General features: G+C 39.4%; 1 non-coding gene across 1 annotated transcript in view; it reads right to left on the reverse strand.

Moving 5' to 3' along the window:
- Nucleotides 1-14079, reverse strand: part of LOC123763947 (uncharacterized) — a 60202-nt gene extending 46123 nt beyond the window's left edge. Inside the window, exon 1 of the transcript XR_011231190.1 lies at nt 13942-14079. This is a non-coding gene — a transcript (uncharacterized protein). The remainder of the gene's footprint in view (nt 1-13941) is intronic.
- Between the last annotated feature and the right edge of the window lie 4411 nt (nt 14080-18490).

Below are 18490 nucleotides of genomic sequence, written 5' to 3' on the forward strand. Positions count from 1 at the left end.
CGTGCGTGTGTGTGTGTGTGTGTGTACATACATACTGTATGTGTTTATATGTATGTGTGTTTATGTACTTATGTGTATTAAATGTCACATATGTTGGCTGGTTTTTGCTCTAGTCCTGGTGAGGCTTCCTAGCTTGAGAGAGAAAGACATGGCTATAACTTGAGTGGTAGTGGACTACAACTAAGGGGTATTGAGAGCTCATCCCACAGTAAGGAGAGTGCGGGGAATCACGGCAGCTGGAGAGCGGGTGTGTACTCATGACAACTAGGCAGTGTGAGCCGTACCCCTCAATAAAGGTGACTATGAACCCCTCTCCCAGAATCAGACGCTTACCACGGTGATCTCCCAAATAATTGCAAGCACTTCAGTGTCCATTGCTGGTCAATCGACGGTAGCGGGAGTGTGGCTACCAAGGTCGGCTGTGTGTTCTGTCAGGAAGTGGTTGGGGGTCTCTGTTCAACAATAAGCAAATACTGTATCAGGGTGGTTCAAATAACCAATGTTTCATTGTACAGTGGTACCTCGGCTTACGAGCGCTCCTGGTTACGAGTTTTTAGGGTTACAAGCAGGATTTGCTTGGAAAATTTGTACTGTATCAGGATACGAGGGTGCTGATACGCGTACTGGGTGACTAGCACGTGGTGGCACGGCGATCGCCGCTCAGTTTACCAGTGCCTCGCAGCCAGTGACTATCCCACCTCAATTCTTCACCAGGATTTACAGTGTTTTGTTGGATATTTGGCCATTTGAACATAAGAGTTGTTATTATATATCTCACAATGGATCCCAAGAAAGCCAGTGGTAAGGTTCAACCTAAGAAAATAGCTGTGAGTTGAGGATGTCCCTTCCTCATTAAGAAAATGTGTGAAGTATAGGAAGAACTGCAAAGTTTTGTTGAAAAAAACTCACCCAGATAAAGCTGTAGCAGGCCGTTGTATTGACCTTTTAAATGATAATGTGATGTCTTACTACAGACAAGTGTTAAATTGTAGGGAAAAACAAGTGTCTTTAGACAGATTCTTAGTAAGACAAGCAAGTCTTAGTGGTATGCAGGCAAAATGTGCCAGTGTGCGCACACCAGAGAAGTCCTCACTGCCTGATGTTATAATGGAAGGGGACTCCCCTTCCAAACAGTAACACCTCTCCTCCTCCCCCCTGATCACCATCTTCCATACGCCTACAGCAGTCATTAGCAAGGGTAAGTAATAACTTGAACATAGTTTTGTAATGTAGATTTTGATGAATTAGGTATAAAATTTAGTTTGAAGTGAGGTTTTTGGGTAGTCAGGAACGGATTAATTCATTTCCCATTACAGGCATACCTCAGTTTAAGAGTTTAATTGGTTCCTGGAGACGCCTCGTATTCCGAAAACTCGCATTCCGAAGCTAATTTCCCCATAAGAAATAAAGGGAAATGAATTAATCCGTTCCTGACTACCCCAAAAACCCCACATCAAACTAAATTTTTATACCTAATTCATCTAAATAAACCTACAAAACTATGTTCAAGTTATTACTTACCTTGCTGTTGAATGCTGTAGGCGTATGGAAGATGGTGAGGAGGTGGGAGGAAGAGAGGAGTTACTGTTTGGAAGGGGAGTCCCCTTCCATTATCACATCAGGCAGTGAGGACTTCACTGGTATGCACACTCTGGCACATTTTGCCTGCATACCACTAGGACTTGCTTGTTTTACTAAGAATTTGTCTAAAGACACTTGTTTTTCCCTACATTTTAACACTTGTCTGTAGTAAGACATCACATTGTCATTTAAAAGGTCAATGCAACGGCCTGCTACAGCTTTATCTGGTTGAGTTTTTTCAACAAAACTTTGCAGTTCTTCCCATACTTCACACATTTTCTTAATCAAGAAGGGACATCCTCTACTGCCTCTACTCACAGCTATTTTCTTAGGTTGAACCTTACCAATGGCTTTCTTGAGACCCATGGCAAGATATATAATGACAACTTTTATGCTCAAATGGCCAAAAAAACGATAAAAAACTGTAAATCCTTGTGAAGAATTCAGGTGGGATAGTCACTGGACACGAGACACTGGTAAACTGTGGCGCGATCGCCATGCCACCACGCGCCAGTCGGCCTGTACACGTATCAACAAACTCGCGTCCCGAGGTAACCCTCGCCTTCCGAGACATATTTTTGGAGTAAATCCTGCTCGTCTTCCGAAAAACTCGCATACAGGGACACTCGCATTCCGAGGTACCACTGTATTTCTTATTGAGAAATTAGCTTCGGGTTACGCGTTTTCAGGTTACGATCTGTCTCCAGGAACGGATTAAACTCTTAAACCGAGGTACCCCTGTATGTACAAAGCCCCCCCACCCCATCTTTGATTAGAACACTACCCACCAGGGACAAACAACACTTGCTACCCACCAAGGACAAACAACACTTGCTACCCACCAAGGACAAACAACACTTGCTACCCACAAGGGACAAACAACACTTGCTGCCCACCAAGGACAAACAACACTTGCTACCCACCAGGGACAAACAACACTTGCTACCCACCAGGGACAAACAACACTTGCTACCCACTAAGGACAAACAACACTTGCTACCCACCAAGGACAAACAACACTTGCTACCCACCAAGGACAAACAACACTTGCTACCCACCAGGGACAAACAACACTTGCTACCCACTAAGGACAAACAACACTTGCTACCCACTAAGGACAAACAACACTTGCTACCCACTAAGGACAAACAACACTTGCTACCCACCAGGGACAAACAACACTTGCTACCCACCAGTATAATATCTAATATACCTGGTTGATACCTGGTTGATGGGGTTCTGGGAGTTCTTCTACTCCCCAAGCCCGGCCCGAGGCCAGGCTCGACTTGTGAGAGTTTGGTCCACCAGGCTGTTGCTTGGAGCGGCCCGCAGGGCCACGTACCCACCACAGCCCGGCTGATCCGGAACTTCTCTTAGAAAACCGTCCAGTTTTCTCTTGAAGATGTCCACGGTTGTTCCGGCATATCTAACATAACTAGCCAGAAAACATTTAAGACTTATTGAAAAATACATGTCAGGAAGTTAAATCGACTTCATAGAACAATAGTGTTGGTCTATAGATACTAATCGTTATTCGTTAGTATGCGTTCGCTACTTAAAACATTTACTGTACTGATGTAAAATCTCTCATGTCTCTTCGCACATGGAACACCGAACCCTACACACTCTCTGATATATTGTTTAATTAATAGAGCTTCACTAATAAAGCTTATAATTGTATATGTTATAAAAAAGGCATAGATAAAGTCGTTCTTACGCTTTAGTCACAGAGATTAGATATTAGTAAAGTTCATTTTATTCAGGAAAGTACAAAAATAGTCGATTTACTCCACACTCTCTGTCTTTTGTGATGATTAAGCAAGAAAGAGAAGGATGGGCGGACTGCATTTTTTTGGACTGTCGGAAAGCCTTTGACACAGTACCCCATAAAAGGTTGATGCATAAGCTGGAGAAACAGGCAGGAGTAACTGGTAGGGCGCTCCAGTGGATAAGGGAGTACCTAAGCAATAGGAAGCAGAGAGTTAATAGTGAGGGGTGAGACCTCAGAATGGCGTGAAGTCACCAGTGGAGTCCCACAGGGCTCTGTGCTTGGACCTATCCTGTTTCTGATATACGTAAATGATCTCCCAGAGGGTATAGACTCATTCCTCTAAATGTTTGCTGACGACGCCAAAATTATGAGAAGTATTAAGACAGAGGAGGACAGCTTGAGGCTTCAAGAAGACCTGGACAAGCTGCAGGAATGGTCGAACAAATGGTTGTTAGAGTTTAACCCAAGCAAATGTAATGTAATGAAGATAGGGGTAGGAAGCAGGAGACCAGATACAAGGTATCACTTGGGAGATGAAATACTTCAAGAGTCAGAGAGAGAGAAAGACCTGGGGGTTGATATCACGCCAGACCTGTCCCCTGAAGCTCATATCAAGAGGATAATATCAGCAGCATATGCCAGGTTGGCTAACATAAGAACGGCCTTTAGAAACTTGTGTAAGGAATCTTTCAGAACATTATATACCACATATGTCAGACCAATCCTGGAGTATGCGGCTCCAGCATGGAGTCCATATCTAGTCAAGCATAAGACTAAACTGGAAAAGGTTCAAAGGTTTGCCACCTGACTAGTACCCGAGCTGAGAGGTATGAGCTACGAGGAGAGTACTACGGAAATTGAACCTCACTTCGTTGGAAGACAGAAGAGTTAGGGGGGACATGATCACCACATTCAAGATTCTCAAGAGAATCGACAGGGTATTTAACACAAGGGGCACACGCACTAGGGGACACAGGTGGAAACTGAGTGCCCAAATGAGCCACAGAGATATTAGAAAGAACTTTTTTAGTGTCAGAGTGGTTGACAAATGGAATGCATTAGGAAGCAATGTGGTGGAGGCTGACTCCATACACAGTTTCAAGTGTAGATATGATAGAGCCCAATAGGCTCAGGAACCTGTACACCTGTTGATTGACGGTTGAGAGGCGGGACCAAAGAGCCAGAGCTCAACCCCCGCAAGTACAACTAGGTGAGTACAAGGAAAATTCTTGTTTCCCCTATCTCCCTAGGAGGGCAGAAGGGAATAATAAAATAAATTCCCACCCTCAGTTCTAACTGGCTAACGTCATTAATTCCATGTACCGGGGGGGGGGGGGGGATGATGGACCTCGGAGTCGCTAATCCACACCTATGACCGATTTATCCTTAATCCCCTTAATGCGTAATATCTCGTCCCCCCCCCCCTACCAAGGGGCGCACAATTCTATGAGTACAAATACACAAATCACAATATACAAGAATCCCATTTAACATTTCAGGTTAATATAGTACTCGCTAAGAGTGTAATACTGTACATCCACCGCACTAGATTTTAACCCATTAACGTTCCAAGATAATATCCTCACTCTACTTAATGATTAATAATAAAACTACCATTGCCCTGTCCGTCACATTCCATGGGATACGAGTTTTTCTTAGACACTCTTCCATCACCGTAACATTTTTGCTTTCTCCTCACTTGCACAACATCTTCTAACATCAAAAGTAATATTATTCATATCTATTTTTTTTAATTCTGTATACCATTTTACTTTAACCTTTGTTTCAACATCTGTCACTACAGAAGGTTGAACACCGCTAACACTACTAGAAAGTGCCTTTTCCTGACTATCCTCTATCATCAATACGTCATGTTCTTCCTTACTTTCTTCTACACACGTTTCACTTTCCATTTCACGTCCTGTTTCACCACCATCTTCACCCCGTCTATCCTCCATAGCTAATTTTTCTAATGTCTCGATCTTCTTGTCGAGTTTTTTTTTTTTTTAGATATTCCAATATTTGAGTACCAACCTCCGGCCGAGTTCACTATACTGTCCTGAACCTTGTTTCCACAAGGTTTAATTTTTTCAGCTGCGTTTCCTACTTTCCCTAGGCTCGCCTTAATTGTCTCCGCTCTTTTCTCACACACATTGTTCATAGGCACTGCCATTGGCTTCCAGCTGTTCCTTCTATGTTCCTGCTGCACAATCTTTCCTTCTTTCGAGGATACATCTATCCTACCTGTAGCACCCATCCTAGAGTCTCTCAGATGAGGCTTCATGCGACATAGATAGGAACCAGCATTGCAGCCAATTGCCACAAGATGGTACTATTTTTTCACCGTTTTTAATCTTAACTACACTCTCGAGAGTTGTGTTTCTTACCACATTATCAACACCTGGGGTCAAACTGGCATTTCCAAGCCAATATGTTCCCAACGAGAACACTTCATGCATAATATGGGCTCCTCAATGTATTTTGCAACTTTCCTGTAACTTAGTCCTTGCACAAAAATTCTATCTGGAGACTCGATCACCCTTTACCAAAGCATCATCCTGGCTTTGTTTTTCACCACGAAAACCCTCTATTGTCTCTGTTTCTCTTTGCCCAAACAACACTCTCATTGTTGAGAAGAAGATAATCATGATCCAAATAAGTTGGATACTTATTAGTTACTGCCAAATCAGGAAAAATGCAAAAACATATGCCCTATATAAATATAATATATATATCTATATATATCTATACATACACACACACACATAGCTAGCTATATATATATATATATATATATATATATATATATATATATATATATATATATATATATATATATATATATATATATATATATATATATATAATATATAGAAATATATAGAAATATATAGAAATACAGTGGTACCTCGCATAACGATTGCCCCAAAAGACGAATATTTTGGGTAACGAACGGCCCGATCGGCGTCAAATCGTCCCGTATGACGAACGCTGGTTTGAGTAACGTCAACACCACATGGTGGGGTCGCGCTGCTGCTTGCACATTCTTAGACGCCTCCGACGATGCACATAAATTATGTTGTTCTTGTTTAAAGATGCTAATGATGCTGGGATATAAAAGGGTGACTGCTGAGATGTTGCAAAGCATTGACGTTTTTGTAGGAAAAAAGAATTGAAATATCTGATATACAACAAATGTCAAAAAAGTTCGTTCGGTGTTCGGCAGGTAGGCTGCTCCATTATAACAATCTTTCTTTGTTTCAAATGTGTTCCATTTGTTTTTTATTTGTCATTTACGTCTCAATAATGGAGAAGCCTACCTTACATACACTGAATAAACCATTATGACATTTTCCTTTCTTCAAATGTGTTCAATATTTATTTTTCATTTGCCTTATAGCAAAAGGTTCGTTCGGTGGTCGGCAGGTAGGCTGCTCCATGTTTCTTACATACAAAAAACGTAAATAATAAAAAAAATGAAGAATATTGAAAACCAGTACAAATGTCAAAAAGGTTCGTTCGGTGGTCTACAGGTCGACTGCTCCATGTTTCTTAAAAAAAAAAAAAAATAAAAAATAAAAACTGTTGAAACAATTTGGAAAATGGACAAATGTCATAAAGGTTCGTTCAGTGTTTGTCGGGTAGGCTGCTCCATTATTGAGACGTAAGTGATAAATTCAAAACAAATGGAACACATTTGAAACAAAGAAAGATTGTCATAATGGAGCAGCCTACCCAACAAACACTGAACGAACCTTTTGCTATAACGAATATGAAAGACAAGGGCTGCTGGCTGGGTTAGTAGTGCGTGAGCAACCATTTGTAGCACACGTGCCTCTGGCTCTCAAACACCTGTCCCACACGGTGTTGAAAGACTGTACTCAGTCAGTGCAATTCAGACCCTATTGTTTGAAGAACATAAGGGTCATAACATTGGTGAAGCTAGGCGCAATAAGGGCTTAACACAACGGTCGGATGCCTGTGATACAGCACCTATGAGGATGATACAGCGAGCGTATCCAGGTGTAGCTCTGAGCCCCACCCTTGCCATCTCTAATGTATATAGATGATACATAGATGAATCGTTTTCTGCGTTCAGTGATGATGCATCTGATACAAGTAGCATAGATTAACAGTGTTAGCGGCTTCCTTGGTGGAGGTGTTCATTGATATTTTTAAGAATACCTAAATCTTTTCCTGACTGATGGACACTCTTTGAGGCTAGCTGAATCTCTTCCTGACTGATGAACACTCTTTGAGGCTAGCTGAATCTCTTCCTGTGTGGGACCTTACAAAGCGATCTTTTCAAGACTACCTTACAAATTGAGCTTTTCCTATAATCGTTTCAATACTACTTTATGCTTTACAAGCTTGGCTACATACCACCTACAAGTACTAAACCCAAGGGTGCACGCGAGTGCATTATTTGCAAGCACACAGAACGATGAAACAGGAAACAAAAATCTATCTGTAGCTGGTGCAAGGAGAGCTAAGTCGCGCTGTGTACCATGGACTACTTCGTTGACTATTATGCACCTCCAAAGTACTGAGTGTGTAATACAGTGTGTTACTGTGTAAATAGTATGTGAAACTGTACATATTGTAATATTAGTGAATTTTTACCACGTAATATTGTGACAATAAACATTTATTGTGGACACATTACTGACACATGTATCACAGTTTCATGGAAAATTATGAACATTCTACTGTATACATATTGTAAAGGTCACAAATATGCATCATATACGATAAATGAAACAAATAAAACCGCATTGGAAATGCATAGAAAAAATATTTGAAAATATATTTGTGGCAACACGCGGTGCTTGAATGGCCTGCGCGACCGTGTCTGGGAGCTTCACACTCGGGCGACCAGCCCCTGATGACGTCACAGCGCACCTTGTCCACGCCCTCACAGCCAAAGTAAGTGGAATTTGGTAATTATCTTTACATAGACATGTTCAGGGACGGTAATTTATCATTTTACAAAGAAAAATTATATTTTGGGGAACATTTGATGTCATGCACACTAGGGAAATTTCACAATAAACACAGTGCATCACACTGGTTACATGGGAGACACTCGTTTTGTATGACGTCCGTTTCGCATGACGAACATGCAACGGATTAAATTGTATCTATCGCTGTATCTATCGCTGTATCGATAGATACAGCGATAGCAGGCGGCTTGACGTTTGCGAGGCACTACACATCAAGAAGTCAACACCAGCAATCAACAGCCAATTAATGCACAACTATATTCTACCCACCTCAAGACTCCGTTCCAATATAGAAGCATCAAGAAATATGGACCAATAGGCTTTCTACAATCACTTCTATTCAATACCCATTGTTTCGTGTTCTGTCTTGTGTTGATGAAATTAATACCCTATTAATACCACCTCTTGTTCTGTCTTGTGTTGATGAAATTAATACCCTATTAATGCCACCTCACCCCATCCACCTCTCTCAAATGTAGATATAAAATCGGAGATGCCTAAGTTCTATTCAGTTGTGTATTTGTAAAGTAAAGTCTTTGAAAATGTAATAAGTTTTACGAAACGCGCTCGTGTCGCGTCAGACTAGAAATAAAAATGAATTTTGGAGAATTGATTTTTGATTTACCTCCAACAGTGAAAAGAAATGTACGAAAGATTGAGAAAATTCGTGTTAGAATTATTAATCTTACTTTTTCGGTCATATTTAATAATATATGTCTACAGGAAAGACTGCTACCAAAATATACTAATATATATATATATGCGAACAAGCCTGAATGGTCCCCAGGACTATATGCGAATGAAAACTCACACCCCAGAAGTGACTCGAACCCATACTCCCAGAAGCAACGCAACTGGTAACTACAGGGCGCCTTAATCCGCTTGACCATCACGGCCGTCAAAAGGCTATCACTTCCTTTTGACGGCCGTGATGGTCAAGCGGATTAAGGCGCCCTGTAGTTACCAGTTGCGTTGCTTCTGGGAGTATGGGTTCGAGTCACTTCTGGGGTGTGAGTTTTTCATTCATATATATATATATATATATATATATATATATATATATATATATATATATATATATATATATATATATATGTGTGTGTATATCATGAAAATAAACACGTGATTAAGAATGTGACAATGTCAGACCACGGAGGAAAAGGAAACAGGAATTTCCTTAAGTACTTTCGTATATTAAATACATCTTCAGAAGGAATGATTTTACAGATCGAGTGATGGGTATAAATAGGCAGGAAAGAGTGGTGAAGTAAGGTGAGGTACAATACTTGGACAACGCAGACGGCCCATTGGCCCATCAGATGCACCTAATTGGCCCATCCAATGTAGCAAAATGGCCCATCTGATACCGCAGACATACAAGCACAATACATAGGTAATTATAACATAAAGAGGTAAATATATACAATGAATTAGTGAGACAAATGTTTTCCAATGATCCTACTTAAATCGCCCTTTAGCTGATCTATTAGAAATGGATCTAAGTTATATAGACCACTGCTAATATTCAAATTACTTTCTTTGGTGATCTGTATCAAAGCAGATTCAATTATGTTTCTGTTATAGGTGCTACATCGCTACATTGCTATTTGGGCTACATTGGATGGGCCAATTAGGTGCATCTGATGGGCCAATGGGCCGTCTGCGTTGTCCAAGTATTGTACCTCACCTTACTTCACCACTCTTTCCTGCCTATTTATACCCATCACTCGATCTGTAAAATCATTCCTTCTGAAGATGTATTTAATATACGAAAGTACTTAAGGAAATTCCTGTTTCATTTTCCTCAGTGGTCTGACATTGTTATATATATATATATATATATATATATATATATATATATATATATATATATATATTTATATATATATATATATATATATATATATATATATATATATATATATATATATATATATATATATATATATGTCGTACCTAGTAGCCAGAACTCACTTCTCAGCCTACTATTCAAGGCCCGATTTGCCTAATAAGCCAAGTTTTCCTGAATTAATATATTTACTATATTTTTTTTCTTATGAAATGATAAAGCAACCCTTTTCTCTATGTATGAGGTCAATTTTATGTTATTGGAGTTAAAATTAACGTAGATATATGACCGAACCTAACCAACCCTACCTAACCTAACCTAACCTATATTTATAGGTAAGGTTAGGTTAGGTAGCCAAAAAAAGCTAGGTTAGGTTAGGTAGGTTAGGTAGACGAAAAAACATTAATTCATGAAAACTTGGCTTATTAGGCAAATCGGGCCTTGAATAGTAGGCTGAGAAGTGCGTTCTGGCTATTAGGTACGACATATATATATATATATATATATATATATATATATATATATATATATATATATATATATATATATATATTATATATAAATATATATATTATATATAAATATATATATATATAAATATATATATATATATATATATATATATATATATATATATATAAATATATATATATATATATATATATATATATATATATATATATATAAATATATATATATAGAGGAATAGAGTATAGAGGAATAGAGTATATATATATACTCTTGTGTCCTCTTAATGTTCATTTTTTGTATAAAATCAGATATGTAACTGTATAACCTTGCATAATAAAGTGTACACCATAATAAAAAAAAAAGGGGGGTGGTAGAAGCGAACACTCTTTCGTATTCAGAGTTAAATGGCAAGTTTTTCCCTGAATGCTCTGTGTTCCCTTCTCTGAGGCTGTGGGTCCCTATAATTGCACCAGTGGTGGTACCCCCCTATATATTCCTTGAAATTTTGTCACATTAACGTTTACCTCTGTCGTTTTTCTGACACATAGATTTTTAAGGTTAATTAACATATATGCAAATTACAAAATTTATTAACTGGAGTGCAGAGCTTCACACACTCCATGCTAGCCATCAAGTAACTATCAAAATGCATATATCTTTGCTTTCACTTCAGTTATATTTATGACAAGGGATTTAAAATTTGCCTATATTTCTGTTTTTCTTTTGACATTAAAACTTTCGTTTATTACAGTATCTACATAAAATTAACATTGTTCTTCATTAGGTTGTAGTTCCCATAAATAGGGAGAGCGTCAGCCAAAAAAAAATTTTTGTTTAAATATAAATATCTTTCCTCTCTCAATAATATGCCCGAAACGCTATGCGTACTAGTGGCTTTAGGTATTGTATGTACTAGCTCTATTTATAAATCCAATATTATGTTTGTAAATCGACTATTTATGTACTTTCGTGAATAAAATGAACTTTACAAATATCTAATCTCTGTGACTAAAACGTAAGAACAACTTTATCTATGCCTTTTTGATAACATATACAATTATAAGCTTTATTAGTGAATCTCTATTAATTAAACAATATATCAGAGAGTGTGTAGGGTTCGGTGTTCCATGTGCGAAGAGACATGGGAGATTTTACATCAGTACAGTAAATGTTTTAAGTAGCAAACGCATACTAACGAATAACGATTAGTATCTATAGATCAACACTATTGTTCTATGAAGTTGATTTAACTTCCAGACATATATTGTTCAATAAGTCTTAAATGTTTTCTGGCTAGTTATGTTAGATATTATTAGAAATACGTATTCTAATTGTTAATATAATAAATTAAATTTGTGTTCATTTAAGGAGAGAAGTATTCCATAAAGTAGGTATTTACTTGCGACGACTGGATCACTGTGTACAGAAGGTTGATATGCCAACAAACACTTTCCAGACAACAATATATCTTGGATAAGTCGCTCCACAACATTAACACCTGGACCGTTGACTTCCTGTGAGGCCACATATTTACTTATTTCATAATGAAAGTATATTATTTCATAGTAGATATATGTTTTCTCGTGTTCTGCATTAAGCACCACTATTATAGTGAATAAATATACCATATTTCTTCATTATTTAAGTAATGCTAGGAGGCTTTGAGTAGCTTTGGGTCATTAGGTGAACAGAATCTCCAATAGATGGGGCGAGAGTCGCGCTATCTCTCGCCCGGGCGAGAGTCGAAACTTATTTTAGAATTGATATATCTTTGTCCTCCAACAAGATATATTTCTTTTGGTGCACTCACACTAACGAGCATATCTCTGTCTTTCTGAAGGCATATAATATTTTAGGCTTTATAAGCATATCTTTGTTAATTACACACTATATTGGCAAGTGCGTAGGCTTCTGCACTCCATGACCGACAAGCCACTGAATGCCACTATAAAACCGTATGCATCTTCACTTGAGCTTTATATATGTCTATGGTAAAGTATTTAAAATGAAGCTTATATTTATATCTTTCTGAAGACATAAAACATATGTGTTTATTAACGAATTTACGTGAAATAAGCATTGTTCTGAGAGAGTTGCTCTGTCGATCAGTTTGTGCGGGGTCAGAACTCGGTGATTATTAAAACACATGAATCTTCATTAGAACTTTATATATTTCTATGGTAAAGTAGTTAAAATGAAGCTTATATTTCTATCTTTCATAAGGCATATAAAACATTTGTGTTTATTAACGAATTTACGTGAAATAAGCATTGTTCTGAGAGAGAGTTACTCCGTTGCTCGATCTGTGCGGGATCGGAGCTCGCCGATTATAAAAATACACGTATCTTCGCTTTAAATACAAATATGCCCATGGTAATGCATTTAAAATGAAGATTATGTTTCTATCTTTCTTGAGACGTATAAAACTCTTACGTTTATTAACGATTCTGAGTGAAATAAGCATTGTTCTGAGATGAATATTGCGGATTTCCAGCTCTACGACCGATGAAAAATGCAACTTTTATACAACTACAAATATCTTCAGTTTTACTTTAAATTTTGTCCTGAAAGAGTTTTCATATATAGATCCAGTTTCTGCCGTTCTTCTGACATAAAAAGACCTTTGGTTTAATAAGTTATTTAGATGTTTTCAACAATATTACTAGGGCGTTCACCGATTCTAACATGGGCGACCCTTTTGGAAACGCAACACATGGGTTGACCTGATTGATATATGGGTCAGATTCCATTAAGGTTCGGAACATTAACACTGCCCCAGATCCCCTAACACCTGCGTCAACACACTTCAGACACTGAAAGCAGCTGCCTCAAACATCTGCATCAACACCACTTCAGACACTGGAAGCAACCGCCTCAAACACCTGCATCAACACCAAAGATGCTGGAAACTCCCAGCTCCAACACCTGCATCAGCACTTCCTTAGATACTGGTAGCAGTAACCCCCAACACCTGTATCAACACCTCAGATGCCAGCAGTGGACACCAACACCTGCATCTACATCTGCGATGCCACGAGCAACAGCAACCAACACCTGCCAAGGACCCCGGTGTATCATTTACCTACTGGCAAAACTGTATACCGTCCAATAATATACCCAAACCTTCCACGGCCAGAGCAAGGAAGATGAGAGCTCACCCCAGGACGCGACGCCGCTCTCATCTCGCATCTCTTATCGGCGCAACTCAGCGTCTTGATGCAGCACGGCGCTCACGGAGTGTGACAAGTTTTCTCCTTCTTACTTACGTTGCGTGCAGTGTGCGTGAACACGACTTAGAGTGCCCATTCACGTCTCCGTAAGAGAAGAGGGCGAGACTGATTGGCCGTGTTTGTTGACACTGAGGTCGGCTGGATCAAGATGGCCGTCGGGGAGCAGGTGACAGCTGCCATGCGCACTCAATTATATTTATATTTAGTTAATTTATATTTATATTTAGTTAAATGTCAACAGGTCGCACTGTCGCAGCCTGTAGAATATACAAAGACAACATATGCACACAGACCACAAGTATGACTCAATAACTGGCTTAGCTACACAGAGAGGTCACTATGGGGAACTTCGAATTATTTTTAATGCAACAACAAATACAAATACAAATATTTATTCAGGTAAAGTACATACATACAAGGTGAGATACAAAAGTTGATGGATTTATAGATAGAGTTAGTACATACAATGCCTAAAGCCACTATTACGCAAAGCGTTTCGGGCAGGAAAAACACTAAGCAGTCTCCGTGGTGTAGTGGTAAGACACTCGCCTGGCGTTCCGCGAGCGCTATGTCATGGGTTCGTATCCTGGCCGGGGAGGATTTACTGGGCGCAATTCCTTAACTGTAGCCTCTGTTTAACGCAACAGTAAAATGTGTACTTGGATGAAAAAACGATTCTTCGCGGCAGGGGATCGTATTCCAGGGACCATAGGATTAAGGACTTGCCCGAAACGCTACGCGTACTAGTGTACAAGAATGTAACAACTCTTGTATATATCTCAAAAAAAAAAACTAAGACTAAAACTTAATACTAATTGAGATTAGAGTATAAATTGTGTTGAGAAAAAAAATGAAAAAGGGGGGGGGGGGGAACATGGCAGAAAAAAAGCAAAAATACAATTTGGTCAACAAACAGCATTGTTTAAAATAGTAGACATGGGTTGACATTTAGGGGTAAGGTAAGGTTACATTGAGATATATACAAGAGTTGTTACATTCTTGTACAGCCACTAGTAACACCATTGAGTTAATTAGGTAGCACTTAGTTTTTATCTTAAACTGGTTGAGAGAGGTACAGTCTTTAACATAATTGGGAAGGTCATACCACATTCTGGGTCTCTTGATTTGTAGAACATTTCTAGTTTGACTAAGTCGTACTCTTGGAATATCAAATAGGTATTTGTATCTGGTGTGGTGCTCATGGGATCTGTTACAACCTTCTAGGAAGCTTTTAAGGTCAGGATTGACATTACAGTTCAACGTTTTATATATATAAAATACACATGAGAGGATGTGCAGTGACTTAATATCTAACATATTCACTAAAAAGTACCTAATTTCATTTTCATAGTTTTTTACCTTTTGCTTTAAAATTGTACTGTATCTATTGCTACCCAATCTCCCAATCTTTATGTACCCAATCTGAACATCTTTATCATTGTGATCATTGCTGTCTTCTTATATGTACTGTCAATCTGCTGTATGGTGTCTATTAATCTTGTTTAAATTACCAATCGAGCTGTCATTGTAATCAATCAGAGCTTTAATATACCAATGTGCTTTAATATACTTACTAATCTCTCATCTCATTTTTTTTTCTTGCAATGTATTTGTTATCATTTTATTAATTCTGAGAATTTATCTACTTAAAATTATCTGTTAGATTAAGGACCTGCCCGAAACGCTGCGCGTACTAGTGGCTTTACAAGAGTGTAATTACTGTAATTATCTAAGTGTAATTACCTAAGTGTAGTTACAGGATGAGAGCTACGCTCGTGGTGTCCCGTCTTTCCAGCACTCTTTGTCATATAACGCTTTGAAACTACTGACGGTCTTGGCCTCCACCACATTCTCCCCTAACTTGTTCCAACCGTCTACCACTCTGTTTGCGTTAGTTAGTTTAGTTCATTTATTATGCACCACATACCCATCTTGTGGGCGGTAGTGGAAAGGGTTACAGAGGCACATAATGGGCTCAGGGACAGAACCCCACAATTCCTTTAGCTAAGCAAGTTACAATCTTGATGAGCTAGTTACAAAATTCAATATAAGTCGTTACATCAACGATGGGTTCGAGATCGACCTCAAGTACAGGTTCTAAATTAAGCAACTGACATATGTGGAGAGCTAGTGTCACAATTTATATGTTTGTCCTGCACACCGCCCCCTATCCAGTGAGCAGCGGTGGATAGGTTACAATCACTTAGTTACTACCTACAGTTAGCAAACTGGGGATATTTGGCTAAAATTTCTGGTAGCAGATCATCTGTTTGCGAAAGTTAATTTTATTTTTCTGAGGTTGGAAGAAAACGTGCTCAGATTGGGGACTTGTTTATTTTATAATGGTAAATAATAAATATATAATAAATTAATATATAATAAATTAATATATAATAAATTAATTTATTATATAAATTAATAAATAATAAATAAATAAATAATAAAATTATTATTATATAGTAAATAATAATAATAACAAATAGTATAATGATAAGCAATTATTTTTAATGAATCAAATAGCTAATTAGGATGAATGATAAATAATTATTGACTAGTGCATAACAATAAAGTATTAAGGAATAATTATAATGAATAATCCTTAATGATAAAGTAGAGATCAATTACAATTAATAACTACATCCATAGGTAGTAAATGAAAGTTGCATTAATTTAATTAGACTAATTACAATTCATGGGAATATTTCTTAGCTATCTGCAGGCTTATCACTTTGGGGGTTCCGGCGGAGCACCCCCAATCCCGGGAGGGCCAGCGGGAGAAGGATTAAGGAGAAGGGGTTCCTTACTCTTACTAGCACCTAGACTGGGCAAAGGATTAGCTGCGGACAGCGGGACACTTGGGGACCGGCGCTGCACCCCCACCGCAGGCCAGCTGGCCGGACCCTTCCCCCCCCCCCCGAAGGGCGAGGCCCGCTGGACGCAAGGAGGCCTCAGAGTGGCAGTGCAACAACGTCCCGGACGTAGTCAGCTGGGTGTTCCAGCTGGTTGCTGGACCCGCCGTTAACTCCGATGGCTAGCCCGTCAAAAGAGCCGAGTGGCCCTGTCAATTCTAAAGGTAAGAGGGCGTGGACGGCTGAAGGCGAGCCTAGCTCTGCGAGGGCGGCGCGAATTAATCGCCCTGAAGAAGTGTTGCCTGTTCACTGGGCACGGGCCGGGTAGAACTTGCCGGGGGGCGCTCGCTGGGCTAGGGTATGCGTGCGTCCTGCACTGCGCTTGTAGGATCTGAAGAGTGTTGATTCCTGACCATGTAAGCAATACCTGGTCCAGTCGGAGCGTGCGTCGATTTTTTGTCGCGTAGATCACCTCCCCCGGGCTGAAAGATATAAGGCAGTAAGGGTGGGCAGAAGCGGCATTCAGTGTTATCGTGACAGGCAAGGGCACAGACGAGAGGGAAACCCTAGCTGAATCAATACGGAGACGAAAAACGGGGGGAGGGAGCCCGGCACAGGAATTAAGAGATTCCTTAATTAACAATCCTGGATGAATAAAGAGTTTTCCGAATAATTATACTGTAGCAATGAAGGGGGCTAACCATTCTAAGAATCTTCCAGCAAACGGAAGGGGGAAGTACCTTTGCTAAGAGCAAAGGTGGGAGAAAGCCAGTAGGAGAACAGCAAAGAAGCACAAAGCAACTATAAACAGGGATAATACGAAACACTATAAATCTTGAATATAAACAATACATATACCAAGAACGGGTATATACAACAAAGCAATATATACATAAACAATAAAATGGTATAAGAACCAATTCTTAAAGCCAAATCTATAACATGCTTGTGTCCTAAGCGGATGTAGAATGTGAGCGGGGAACATTACCCTTGGTCTCCATCCCATCTCTGCCTCCAGACGGGTGATAGGGCTGGATAGAAGCCAAGGAGTCTGCCTTAAGTGGCCGCTGAGTGTAGTCTTGTGTTGTCAATGAGCGTCTGCAAGCCGCAGCTAGTACGCCGTGAACTTCGGCAACATCTTTAGAACAAGAGCAAAGTGAAATCGACGGCAGGGAGCTGCCATTCAGTAACTGTAATAAGGATAATAATAAGAATACAATGTCGTAAATAATCGTACAATGTAAGAATACAATGTAATATCGTAAATAACCGATGACGGCAAGTGCCGCAGAATGGAAGAAATTAAGAAAGCAACGCCAAACCATAATAACAATTTATATTTTTAATAAAATAATACTGGAATGACAGTAACGATACGGAATAATATTAATACTACCATATAGCCCAGCAAATAAGGGAAGATAATAGTATTAACGTAGGCCCTGGGCGGCTGCAACCCGGCACCGCTGCGTGCGTTGTAATGGTGATAAGAGGAATATCCGGCTCGCGTTCTCTTCCTCGCCGCAGTAGGGTGAGGAGGGGGGGGGGGGGAGTTCCGGCTTGTCGTGGCTGCGAAAAAGGGGAACAGAAGAAGCCGACGTTGTGCGCCAAGCGGGCAGAGCGCAGGGGAAGGAATAGCAGTTGGAGGTAAGGGCCCCTAACCTAATGATAGATGAGGTTAAATTAAATGGCCACTGCTTGATCGCAAGCGGGGATGTTTCTGATGGGGGAGAAAG

The sequence above is a fragment of the Procambarus clarkii genome, chromosome 5, assembly GCF_040958095.1.
Source record: "Procambarus clarkii isolate CNS0578487 chromosome 5, FALCON_Pclarkii_2.0, whole genome shotgun sequence".
NCBI classification, from domain to species: domain Eukaryota; kingdom Metazoa; phylum Arthropoda; class Malacostraca; order Decapoda; family Cambaridae; genus Procambarus; species Procambarus clarkii.